The sequence below is a fragment of the Giraffa tippelskirchi genome, chromosome 13, assembly GCF_054371585.1.
Source record: "Giraffa tippelskirchi isolate mGirTip1 chromosome 13, T2T-mGirTip1v1.2.pri, whole genome shotgun sequence".
Lineage (NCBI taxonomy): Eukaryota > Metazoa > Chordata > Mammalia > Artiodactyla > Giraffidae > Giraffa > Giraffa tippelskirchi.
In genome coordinates this window covers 117,595,405-117,609,097 of record NC_137287.1, presented here as the reverse complement: position 1 = coordinate 117,609,097, position 13,693 = coordinate 117,595,405, and the positions used below count along the sequence as shown (strand labels likewise).

Sequence of the window (13,693 nt, the reverse complement as noted above, 5' to 3'; positions counted from 1 at the left end):
GAGGAACCCACACTGCCGCCTCATTACACAGGTTCTTCTTCCTAAAAATCTCCTCATCCCCAAGAAACTTTATGTGGGACACATTCTTGAACAGTTTTTTCCTTTGGGCAAAAAAACACTGTGGTTTCCTGATCACATTTATGCTAAAAACAACATTGAATTCCATGAAGTTTCTCCAAATGGGCACAATTATTTGAAGTTAGAACTAGTTATTGAATGCATTTTAAATAATCAAGGTGTATTAGCATGATATTTACTATCACGTGTGTTGTAAAACTAAAGATAATCTTCCCGTGTTTTGCTCTCTATCAAGCTTACCCAGTTGCAGTACGCTGGCCAAAATGTTCATTCGGATGTGTTGGCGGAATCCAAACAAACTTTTTGGCCTACCCAAAATTTATGTCGGCTGTAACTCTGCGGTGATCCTAACAATAGAACTATCTGTTCTCTGGATTTTAGACCCTGGGGAACACTGATGGATTTTAAAGCGCACCGGATGGGATTGAGACGACCCGGATGCCGGATCTCTTTCATTTGCTGACTGTGTGACTTTGGAGAAGTCATCTAATGTTTCTGAGACACAGAGCCTCTTTTTTTAATTCTAGTGTCTTGACTGGGGTTGATTTTGCCCATGGGGGCCATTGGGCAATGTCTGGAGACATTCTTATAGCTGTCACTACTTGGAGAGGAGGGTGCCACGGGCAACTAATGAGTAGAGGTCAGGGATGCTGCTAAACATCTTCCAGTGCACAGGACACGTCCCTACAACCCAAAGTTATCCAGCCCCAAATGGCAACAGCGCTGAGGATGAGATATACAAACAGTGTCCTCATCTCTACCTGGCAGATGTCAGGAGAGAGTAGAGAGCCCGCCCTGCATGCGTGCTCCTCCTTCCCTGCAGAGGTGGCTGCCATCCTAAACTGTGTGATGGTCATGCTCCTGCGAGTCCTTACCCATGTGGATGCTCTCCCCCTAACAGGGGAATGATAACAGTAGATTGGTCTCATGTTAACAGGGCTGTTACAAGGCATTTGAGATGGAAAGCCCAAGAAAATGTCTTAAATATTCCATAACATAATTCAGAATCTGGAATCATTGCTCTGACCTTGTTTGCTTTTCCTATTGCCCCCTTTGAGCATTCAGAGTGGAAACCATTCTGCCTCCTTTGACAGATGGACGTGAAGCCCAGAAAGGTTGACTTTTCCTTGGCTGCACAGCAAGTTAGAACCCAAGTTGGGGTCAAGCTCCAGTCCTCTGAGTCAAATTTTGGTTTCAAGAGGGGAGTTTGAAGACATTTTCAAAGAATTTGAACCACGGAAGTTAATAGGAGCTGATTCTGGGCCTCTCAACCCTGTTAGCAGCGCTCTCAGGCATGTGTCAAAAGCATTTCAGGCCGATTTATTTGCCTCTCCCTAAGTTGCCGTTTCATTTCATGAAGCAGCATCGAAGCAGCTGCCTCTCCAGATGGGTTGAAAATTGAAGTCTGATCCAAAGACATTTGCCCTTTCAGGCCAGCCCCCTCCTGAGAGCGAGAGCCAGCAAGGACAGCAATTTGGCTGCCTCTCATGCTCATTCTTGTTCCTTGTGAAAAACCGTTAAGAAGAAACCAATTTTTGAGAAAATGACCCAGGTGATTAGATGAAATCGCTTCTCTTGCTTTATGCTCCAGCTGAGAAGCTGCAACCAGATTGGAGGAGTGGGGAGGAGGGTGTCAGGTGGGGCAGGGACCTAGGTCCTGGTTCCTGCCCATCCCCCCAGCAGCTAAGGTCAAGTTTGGGACACAGGCCCATTTCACAGATGACCCCTATCTTATTTTTCTGTTTATTTAATCAAAGGTACGTGCACACAGATTAAATGACCAAATACTTCTGTAAGCTGTGTTACAGAAAAGGCATTTTCTCACTCTCTTTGCCCAATTTTTTGTACTTCTGGGGGACTGCTTTCAACTCTTTTAGCTAAATACGTTGGTATTTAAATCTAAATGGCATGCTTGTAAAAAGTCTCCTGGTCTTGGATGGCTAAGCAGGTGACCAAGGAGATAAAATTAGATGTTACTAAATGAAGGACATAAATTCAGTTGCATGCACGTCAGCAGTCACGTTATGCTCATGAGGCATATATAGCTTATGATGCTGAATGGAAAGAGTGAAGGCACCTGTGTCCCTGCTGGCAATGTGGAACCTACTCACCGGAAGACCCAGGTCTTCTATAACTCCTAGTGGGCTGATCGTTACAGTAGAGCTGATGATAAGGGTCAGGGGTCCAACCCAGGGATCCAACCCAGGTCTCCCGCATTGCAGGCAGATTCTTTACCAGCTGAGCCACAAAGGAAGCCCAAGAATACTGGAGTGGGTAGCCTATCCCTTCTCCAGGGGATCTTCCCAACCCAGGAATTGAACTGGGGTTTCCTGCATTGCAGGTAGATTCTTTACCAACTGAGCTATCAGGGAAACCCCAAGTTTCCATAGGGTTAGCAAAATTGTCTGGTAACAATTATAGTAGTAATAGAATAGCAGACAGACACTCTCAGTTGTCTTCCCAACAGCCATTCACCTCCCCCTTCCTACAGATTCCTGATTTCGTGTTGAGATAGGAGTTAGTGACCTCAAGATCTCAGGGATGCTATGCTATGCTAAGTCGCTTCAGTCGTGTCCGACTCTGTGCGACCCCATAGACGGCAGCTCACCAGGCTCCGCCGTCCCTAGGATTCTCCAGGCAAGAATACTGGAGTGGGTTGCCATTTCTTTCTCCAGTGCATGAAAGGGAAAAGTGAAAGTGAAGTCGCTCAGTCGTGTCCGACTCTTAGCAACCCCATGGACTGTAGCCTACCAGGCTCCTCCGTCCATGGGATTTTCCAGGCAAGAGTACTGGAGTGGGTGCCATTGCCTTCTCCGAGATCTCAGGGAAGCTAGCCCATATTCAATCCCAGAAGTGGTCTATAACAACCGTGTTACATCCTTTCCCCTATGTCAGCGATTGGTGCAGGAGTTGGCCTGTGAATCTGTTCTGGTTAATGAGATGTAAGAAGTGTGTTGGGGGCAGCCCACACTGAAAACAAAGAGAGACAAAGCCTCATGACAAAACCTTTTGCTCTTGACTCTTTCTCTCTTCTAGGGATGGGAGAGCAGAATGTGGGCAGCCATCTTGTGACCATGAGGATGAAAAGCCAGTACTCTGAGAAAGGCAGAGCAGACATGTGAAAAGATGCAGCATCCGTGGTGACATCACACTGCGGCCACACCTGCCCTGAGCTCTCCGGGTTCCAGACTCCTCATTCAATATGAGATAAGAAGACATCTTTAAAGACTAAGATAGTCAGTCAGGGGCTCTGCGGGCTGAGTCCAGAGGGTCGCAAAGAGTCAGACACGACTGAGCAACTGAGCACCGGCTCAGGCAGGAGGAGGAGTCTGTAATTGCAGCCAAGTGCATTCCCACTGCTGTAAGTATCTTCCCGTTTCGAGTGGGCTCTGATTGAGTGTCTCATTTCCTGGGAGGAAATCAACAAACACTGTAGCCAGCCACAATGACAGGCCAGGAATTTTCTAGGGTCTCAGAATACACTGATGAAATGAACCCTGTCTCCGATTTCACAAAAACTGAAAACATAAGAGAGGAAACATGCAAAACGGTCATATTTTTAATAGCTGATACTCGTATGTGTTGGGCTTCCCTGGTGGTGCCTCGGTAAAGAATCTGCCGGAAATGCAGGAGACGCAGGTTTGATCCCTGGATCTGGGAGATTCCCTGGAGAAGGAAATGGCAACCCACTCCAGTACTGTTGCCTGGGAAATCCCACAGACAGAGAAGCCTGGCAAGCTACAGCCCAAGGGGTCACAGGAGTCAGACATGACTTTTAGCAACTAAACCACCCCCCCCCATATATGTTAGGAACTGCCCTGAGCTCTGGACATATGATGACACATTAGACCCTGGGGGGATCAAAGCTGGTTGAAACAGCGTCAGCTTTGTTGGACAGTAGTGGTTCCACTTCCTGCTCATAACCAACCCCAATGTGAGTCTAGAGGCTGAACTTCCAGGGTGTGATGACTCCAAGGGTTAACGGGCTGGAGCCCGAATCCCTGACTCTCTCACCTTTACTGAAATGGAGTGTGCAAGCCTCAGCTGTCATGAGGGGAAATTCCAGAGCATTCCAGAAACTCCAGCTTAGGAAGACGGGAACCCATCGAGCCACAGTGGACTCTCGAGCGCCAGTTCCTTGGCCCTTTGGGGATATGTCTGTTGGCCTCCACGATGTGCACGCGGCAGGAAAGCTTATAAATAAACTGTCCTCCCTGCCTCCCTGCTGCCCTCCACCCTCTGAATGCTCAGCTTGTGGTCTCCTCTCCCTTTGAAAGCCTTCCCCAGCCTGATACGAATCCTAATTAAAATCATGCACAGCGTGACTTTTAATTAGCCTGAACAACCCTGTGTAACCCTCAATATTGGAGCAGGGTAATTGTGCCCAGGGCCTCTCCCCCACGGATGGGCAGAATGCCCCAGCCGGGGGAGGTCCTCATGCCCACGTCGGGAAGGGCGACCGAGGGGTCAAGCTGGTCTCAGCCGAGCACAGCTTCACTTGGGGCAGCCTCTTTGCAGGCAAGAAGCAACGACTTTGATCAGGAAGTTTGCAGATGGATTTTATGTAAACTAGATGGAATTTCAAACAGGTCCCAAGGGTTTGGGGGTAGAGGGGGGGATTCTGAATCTAGAGGAAGGAATAAATGGAAAACGAGGTTCCTTTTTCCTAACAAATAAATAATTGGGGCGCAGTGATTTCTTCAGGCAGAAATGATTTCACTCTTCCTGATTCCCTCAAAGCCATAGATATTTTTCTTCCATGCCTTTGCTCATGAATCAACTAGAAATGTGACTTGGGGGAAGGGGCGCAACAGCATTTTTTTATTCAGGAGAATTCATTAGGAATTCTGGAATGCTGACATAACTCACTCTTAGGGCGGCTGCCTGCAGACTTCCCAGAACCCGAGGTGAGGGAACCCATTTAAATCTGCAGGCAGCCTTCTTGCCAAGAAATCAGTTCAAAAGGGATGCCTGGTTATAAGGTGGAGATCGGATGCCTTCCTAGGGCCTAGATTCTAATAGCTCCCCTGGTCCATGGAAATGTTGGCTTATAGATGTATTACATTTCAGGGGGCAGGCCTGAGAAACCCTATAGCTAGTGGGGAGCAGAAGGTAAGTTCCACAGCTCAGAAGTCAGAGGGAAAATAGCATTCAAATTGCCAAAAAGCAGCTTTTCATAAGACACATGCCTGCACGTTACTATTTCACAAATCTAGGCGTGAAGTGCACTAAAATCAGTGTAAAAGAGTTGCCTGTTGACAATCTTTTTCTCTTAAATTATTTAAGCGTCTGGCTCCCTTGTTTCATGACCTTGACATTTTTAAGGAGACAAGATAGATTATTCAAGTCAACAAATGGATAATGAGCTCCCATAAAAGGGACATCTTGCTTAACTTGAATTTCAGAAATGAGAGAGAGAGGTTTGTGTTGTGGGTGGGGATGGAAGGGTGGCTCCTCACGCCATAGTTGCCAGGACAATGCAGATCTGACATGTTAGGATGACAATCTCTGCTCGTCTCAAATTCCCCAAGGTCATGAAATGCCCCTGGGCTATGCTGCTTCAAGCAACTGTTTACGTCTGGTGCTCGCTTCCCACCAGGAACCTTAGTGACAGGCATGAGAGCCTTCAGAGTAAAGGCCATCCCACCACCATCATTTCTTCCCTCCTGGATTGGTGTCACCCTCCCTCAGGTGGTGTGTGTGCGCACGGGCATGTGTGTGTGCTTAGTCACTCAGTTGTGTCCAACTCTTTTCGACCCCATGGACTGTATGCAGCCTGCCAGGCTCCTCTTTCCATGGGGATTCTCCAGGCTAGAATACTGGAGTGGTTTGCCATGCCCTCCTCCGGGGGATCGTCCCAACTCAGGGATCAAACCCAGGTCTCCCACATTGCAGGCAGATTCTTTACCACCTGAGCCACCAGGGAAGTAACTGCTTCTTTAATACTTTTGTGAAATCTGCATCCCATGCATACAAATGCCTTTGGCTATCACATTCCCCAGGATGTGCAACCACGGAAGAGGGAGAGGCACCAACACCACTTTGGTTCTTCTCTTTCTCTCACGCTCAGTCCAACGTGGCAGTGAGTCCTGTTAGTCCTTCCTTGGAGAATATCCGGCACCCGACCACAGCTCCCTGTCTTCATTCCAGCCCTATCTGCCCTCTCTCTCTCCTGGTGTGCTGTAATATCTCCCCAAGCGGGTTTCTTGTTTCCATCCTTGTCTATAGAAACTGACCAGTTCAAGGTTACACTTTTTAACCTTTTCAGTTAAAAATTAAACACAGGTACCTGAAACTCAACAAAAATACATAGCTTAGTGAAATATATCATCGGACATCCTTATAATGAGGACCAGGTCAAGAGATGGCAGTTTGCGGGAAGACCCTCACTGGCCCCATGGCTGCATCCGAATGACAGCCCAGCCCTCGCTCCAAAAGTTAGCAACCTTCTGACTCTTACAGTGAATACCTCCCTACAGTCTTTATGGCATCATCACCCCAGTGTGCCTCCTTAGATCCTCCACTGAATGTTACCCATTTGGTAAATCTTGTTATGTCTTTTTAGTCTACGGGTTTCCTGACCACATTTCTTTTCCTTAGAATTTCTCTGCTGCAGTGCCTGGGGGGTGTGACCTATTGAGGTTCTCATAGACTTTGGTAATATTCTATATTTATGGTGCAGTCAACACCTCCTTCTCTCAGTCCTCCGTCTTTCACGGAAAATGGCAGCTGGATCCAGAGGCTTGGGCAGAATTCTGAATCTGAAGTATGATCAGAATTATGATACTGAAAAAGTTCTGAATTAGAAAGGAGCTGTTGGGGGAACTAAAGGGGATGAAGTTAGAAGGTTGGATCACAATATGAAAGTTTACCAATCAGAGACCACCAGGAACTCCCTGCAGCCACAGTTACATTTAGCTACTTCACGGCAACAAAGGAGATCATGCCTACAGTGATTCAGGACACTTTTGGTAAGAGGTACACGGAAGAGACTTTCCTGGTGGTCCAGGGGTTAAGAATTCGCCTTGCAATGCAGGGGACTCAGGTTCAATCCCTGGTGGGGAAACTGAGATCCCACATGCCCTGGAGCAACCAAACCTCCACGTGCCAAAACTACTAAGCCCACCAGCTGCTAGAGAGACCATGTGCTGAAATGAAAGATCCTGCATAATGCAACTAAGACCCATGCAGCCAAATAAATAAATATGCGGGGAAGAGCTTCCTATAAGACCTGGGCTACTATTGACTGATTCTAAGAGACTGAAGATGCAGGGTCAAGAAGAGGGGGCAATTTGGTGATCAGATATCTTTTTCTTGAGATACAATTGACATATGACATTATGATGCGATGGAGTATCAGATATTTTTATCTTGCAGGTAGGGAGATGAATACACAGCTAGGGTAGTCATTGGTAAAGAGACAGCCACCACTCTCATTAACAAAAAGGGGGCACATTTGGTCCTCTCTGTAGCTGTGGTATGGTCTTATCTCTGCCTAGTTTCAGTGAGGGTCATGATGGGATCTCTTCTGAACGTGTTTATATTTCACAAGCTTTGTTCCCGTTCATTGGGAACATCATGACCTACCCACCAGCTGCCAGGTGAGTTGTTTTACTCAGTTCCCCTACTGGTCTGGCTGCAAACAGGACTGATTTTACTTTATCAGGGGTCATATTGTGGAAGGACTTAACTTTCCATGTGAGAAGATTTGCTTTTCATTTGGTATACAAGAAAGAACAACCACAGGTAGCCAGGATCCAGAGTGAGGGAGTCAGCATTTGTACTTGAAGAACTGGGTGTCAGTCTCGAGAGAGAAAAGACGGGAGGTGGTATGTCTAGTTAGAGGCAATTATCAGAATCAAAGCGAGAGGCGGTGCCATTTGAATGAATGTGCTGTCAATGCTAATGAAACAAAAAGGATGGAGCCATTGGGGGGAGGAAAGAGCAAGGCTGCATCCTGGAGGGGACGTGGGAAGAAGACAGCATGGCAGGCACTGACGTTTGCTGATCCAGCAGCCATCCCCGTCCTTTTGCCAATGAAACCCTGATGGTTTTTCCTAAGCAAATGGCAATGAATCACGATTGGTCAAAACCACCAACCTTGATTCTCCTGGGCACCATACCAGATGTTTGCCCTGCCTCCCCACTCCACCTGCAGTGAGGGCTGCCCTGTGACCTCACTCTGGACAAGGGGACTGAAGAGGCTGTGTGATGGGGCTGTCGGGAAAGGTTTTTATTCCTTATAAAAAGGACTGGTGTGGAATTCCCTGGTGGTTAAGTGATTAGGACCTGGCGCTCGGCAGTTTCACTATTCAGTCCCCAGTTGGGGAACCAAGATCCTGCAAGCCGTGTAGCACAGCCCCACCTCCAAAAGAGGGACACGTGTAAGGACAGTGCTCCCATGAATTGTCCCTTCTCCCTTGTTTTTGGCCAAAGGAGAATATGTGATGCCTTCAGCTGCCCTTTCCCATCTTTTGCTAAAAACACTTCTTTTTTTATGGACTGCCGTTTTTTGGAGTCGCTGTGACTTGTGGCCTAAAGCATCCTAACCAATGTCCAGGAGGAGCCAAAGAAAACTGGAATGTCTTTGAACCTGAGTGACTGACTGATGAGGGATCTGAATAGAAGCATGGATGTCTGGAGGAGAAGTGTGTTGGGGCGGGTGAGGAAGATGATGATTTTGTTGAATCTTCTGGACATTAAGTTGAGAGCAAATACCAAGTTCTGGGTCTTGGGACAGAGGCTAGAATTTGAGAAGGAGGTGTTGGGAGCTACTGATTGGCTGGAGGTTGAAAAATGATGCCACGGGTGAGGAATTCAACAAGTAATGTTGAAATCTGCTTCATGTCTGTTTGGGGGGGGGGAGTGGATAACTCTTTCCCACACAGTCAGATGTGACTTTAAGATCTTGTGAGCTCACCACTTGGCTCAGTGTCTGCATTTCTAAAGCCTGGCTGGAAAATTAACTTGGATCCCCTATCAGTATAATCACCAACCAATTCCCATTGGAGACTTCCTTTCCACTCTCTTGGTACAGTTGTTTCCTTTTTGAAGAAAAAAATTGCTTTTCATTTTTCAAAGTTCAAATGCCACTGTGGCCACAGTTCTTGGGAATCTGTACATCAGTGGAACAGTCGACAAGGAATGATGGGTCCTGCTGAGCCAGGAAGAGGAGGGATGATAGTAAACGGCAACAGACCCCCGGGCCAGGGCCTCAGGAGAGGGGATCAAGAGTGGGGCTGAGGTGGGGAGTCAGGGAGGGAATTCAGGAGAGTTTGGGGACCCCTGAACCAGTGCATGGGTGGTTCAGTGGTAGAATTCTCGCCTGCCACATGGGAGGCCTGGGTTCGATTCCCGGCCCATGCAGCCACCGTGTCCCCTTTGGGCTTCCCTTGTGGCTCAGCTGGTAAAGAATCTGCCTGCAATGTGGGAGACCTGGGTTCGATCCCTGGGTTGGGAAGATGCCCTGGAGGAGGGAAAGGCTACCCAGACCAGTATTCTGGCCTGGAGAATTCCATGGACCATATACTCCTTGGGGTTGCAAAGAGTCAGACACGACTGAGCAACTTGCACAGTCACAGCCACAGGATGGCTAATCCCATTGCCTCTTGAAATACCTACATCTCTCCATTTAAAACAGAAGAGAGTTGCCTATTTTTCTAGAGACAGGGATAAAGCTGGCTCCGGAGCCAGTTCTCCTAACTCTCGGTCCATTGTTTCCTGCCCTCCTTTTCATTCTGAATGAGATGAGACATCCAGACATCCATGGAGGGCTTTGAGCAGAGGAGTCATCAAGGTCTGATCTGTGTGTTAATGTATCACCCAGACCACTCCGAGGAGGAGAGGAGGGGAGGACAGAGGGGGAAGCAAGTGATTAATGGCCAGACACTTGGACAGTCTGTGCAAGGTAGAAGAATTTGAACAAAGTATCAGAGGGTCATCCACTTGGAGAACCCGAGAATCAACCAGAACTTTTGGAGTTTATAATTGTGCCAGAAGTGCCAATAGCTACAAAATCAGCTATATTTAGGGAGCTAAGCAAGTCAATTATGACATTTCCATAAGGAGAGAAATAAGTGAAGAAAACCTAAAAGTTTGCTGAAAAGGAAGGAAGTTTAAGAGGAACTTGCTTTACCAAATTTGGTTGATACAGGAATAAAGGGAAAAAACAAAACAGATGCAAATTAATGTGTCCTATGTATCAAGAATAAGCAAGTTAAACCCCAAAGAAAAGCAAATCCAATTTTCGACAACAATGATATACAAGACTTAGGTATTATTATTATAACAAGTCTGTGAGTGCCATGTGAATAAAACTCTGAAAAGAAAGAATCAAATAATAAGCTATATAGTGTATTCCTGGTGGTGCTAAGTTGCTTCAGTCATGTCTGACTCTTTGTGACCCTATGGACTATAGGCTCCTCTGTCCATGGGATTCTCTAAGCAAGAATACTGGAGTCTGTTGCCATGTCCTCCTCCAGGGAAGAGGAGGCTGCCATATTCCCAACCCAGAGATTGAACCCTCATCTCTTACATCTCCTGCATTGGCAGGTGGGTTCTTTACCACTAGAACCACCTGGGAAGCCCCCAGTGTATTCCTACATAAGAGTTAATATTGACTATTTATCTATTTCCCTTCTTTCAAGCTATAAGATGTGAATTTCCATGCAGTTACCGTGAGAAAATAGTCCATAGTGAATTTGGAAAAGACAGTCATAAAAAAATTTTTTTGAAAAGAAAAAGAAATTATGGAGTTGGTTTATATCAGATATTCTGACACAGAATCATAATAACTGAAGTGTGCACTGATTGAGAACAGAACTCAATAGAAAGTTCAGGAAAAGATATAAGATTTCACAATGTGATAAAACTTGCATTTCCATTATTTGGCAGAAGATAGATTGTTCAATAAATGACATTCAGACCATTTGGAAATGACCTAACGATCTAGATAAAAAAATTAAATCCGATCCATTTCTCATTACATCCATTGAAATAAATTCTAGATGCACTGGTAATTAAAATAGAAAATGACAGAGTCCTGGTAGGAAATAAATGAATGTTTAGATAGCATCAGGGAATGTGTAAATATGACAATAAATGCAGACAGCACAAAGGAAAAGTTTGCTGAATCTGAAAAGCAAATGAGAAACTTACTTTCATATCCCTTAAATTCGTTCCTCAATTCCGGAAACTTATGCCAAGACATCATTTCTTCCCTGAATTCATTCATTCATTCACTGAGTGCTCACTATATGACAGATGCTGTTGATGGCACCCGGGATATAGTAGTTTAAAAAGAAAAGGGCAAACATCCTGACCCTCTGGGACTCTAATTCTATTGGGGCAGAGACGATATAAACAGGATAAACAAGTAACATATATAATAAGTCAGAATGTGCCTGGATTTTTGAAGATCAATATAGGAAGGGAAGGGGATATGTTTTTTGCGGGGGAGTCATTTGCAATTTTAAATAGAGTGGTCAGGAAGGCATCTCTAATTTGACATTTGAGCAAAGAATTAGAGGAAAGGGGCTGATTTGTGTGGATAAGAGCAAAGGCCGTGGGCAAGATGTGTGCCTGACTATATTTGGGCATCCCCAGGGGAATGAGGGAAAAGAGTAGCAAAGATGAGCACACAAAAGTCAGCCCTGGGCTGAGAGCTGACCTTGTAGGCTCTTACCTCCCAGGGTCACAGAATAAAATTGTCCTAACACCAAGACTCAAATGAAAGTTACCCAGTTCAGGGGCTTCCTTACATGTTCCTTGAACCCAGCTGGTCCAGCTCTGCTCATCCACCTACTGAGACTCCAATCCCCACTGGGAGGAAGGGTCCGTGGAGTGACTACATGATTCATCCCCCAAACCATATTCCCGCTGTTCACGACTAGAGACACCGTTAATAGCTATTCCAGGACATGGCACTGTCCCAGGCAAACTGGGACTTGCAGTCACCCTCATTGGTGCTATGTTTGCACAGCACTTTCCCTGAAATTGAGGAAATGCGCATTGTCTGCATGGAGAATGGGGACAGGCTGATGATCCACAAGGGTGGGAACCCAGGCTCCATCATCCCCAGCCCTGTGACCCCGGGAAAGCAAGGTGCTTTCTCTGGGCCTCAGTTTCCTCATTTGTCAAATGGCAGGGGCAGTAATAATCCCCACGTTTCATGGTTTCTCTAGAGAGGCAACGAGGTGACACATGTCAAGTTCCTCAGACTGCGCCTGGCATGTGGTGTGCGCTCTGCAAGGACTAACTTTCATCGTCACGGGTCTCAAAAGTCTGGATCTAATGCCTCAGCAAGGCTCCTCTAAGGGAGAATCTGTTTCTGCCCACTCCCACCTTCTGTGCCACCCACATTCCTTGCCTCGCGGCCTCTTCCTTCCATCTTCAAAGGCGGCCATGTCAGGGTGAGTCCTCGTATTGCCATCTCCCTGCTTTTCCCTCTTCTGCCTCCCTTGTCCCCTTACAAGGACCCTGGCGATAACAGTGGTCCCCGCGCCCACCCCCCACCCAGATAACCCAGGATCATTTCCCTAGTTTAAGGTCAGCAAATTAAGCAACTTAATTCTATCTGCAACCTAATTCCCCCTTGCCATGTAACAAGCATATTTAGTTTCCAAGAACTAGGACACAGACATCTTAGGGGATGGTGATTCTGCTCCTGCTCACCAAGGGGTAACTGAAATCTAACCTCCTCCCATCCCCCAGCGGGGCGCAGGCCCTGAAGAGGAAGTGAGCCACCCAGGTGACCAGAGTGGTGGCCAGACTCCACCTACAAATCCTCGCCCCCAGACCAGGGCTCTCCCAGGTAGAGAGAGTGCTACATAATCTGTTTCACAGCTGGGGTACTCAGAAAGAGATTTACTACATTGCGGGCCGTGGGAATCACTTGGTTCGTTTTCCTAAGCTGCTCAGCCTGGGGTCTTTCTTCTCATAAGAGGTGAAAGTAAACCCAGCGACAGGCGGGGACGTTCTCTGCTGCTGGAAGTCATGCCAAGTTCAAGAATAATCATCGAAGCACCCTCCTCCAATCGCAGATTCATTACCAAACGGGTTTCAAAATAAATGTCCGCTTTCCACCCCTGAAATGGAAAATCAATACTGCAGTCAAGCTCAGGGCAGATGACGGATCCAGAAGCTGATTTAGTCATATTCCTGCATCGCAGAATTCACTCGGGAATCTTCATCATGAGCACAGCCCCTCCCACAGCTGGGCTGGGGAGGGATGAGAAGGTCAGTCATTTATACACGTAATTATCCTCCTGGAGTGAGCAGATGGGAGTCTTTCTCTAGGGGACGTGGTGTACAACGTCCCATTTCTCACTGGGGCGGCAGGGACAGTTCCAATTAACCGACTTCCCGTGAACTGGCCCCCAGCAGAACTCAGGGGAGGGAGAGGAAGGAGAAAAATGTTCCAAGTTTGCGTTCGCATCTGTCCAAGCACGGGGCCCACTTGAAAGCTTAATGTTCTCCCTACGGTTAGAAGCGATGTGCTCTGGTTTCTAGAGTCAGAGGCTGGCAATCTCACTCCGGTGCCAATTCCAGCACACGGTGGTGTGGTATCCACACATGAGGATGGGGTATCCTCATCCAGGAGGCCGGTGTTGAGCCT

At 47.0% G+C, this 13,693-nt stretch overlaps 1 non-coding gene across 1 annotated transcript; it reads left to right on the top strand.

The window, feature by feature from the left end:
* The first annotated feature begins 9,373 nt into the window (after window positions 1-9,373).
* TRNAG-GCC (transfer RNA glycine (anticodon GCC)) lies at window positions 9,374-9,444 on the top strand. The gene has a single exon. It is a non-coding gene; the product is annotated as a tRNA-Gly (tRNA).
* Window positions 9,445-13,693: the final 4,249 nt, after the last annotated feature.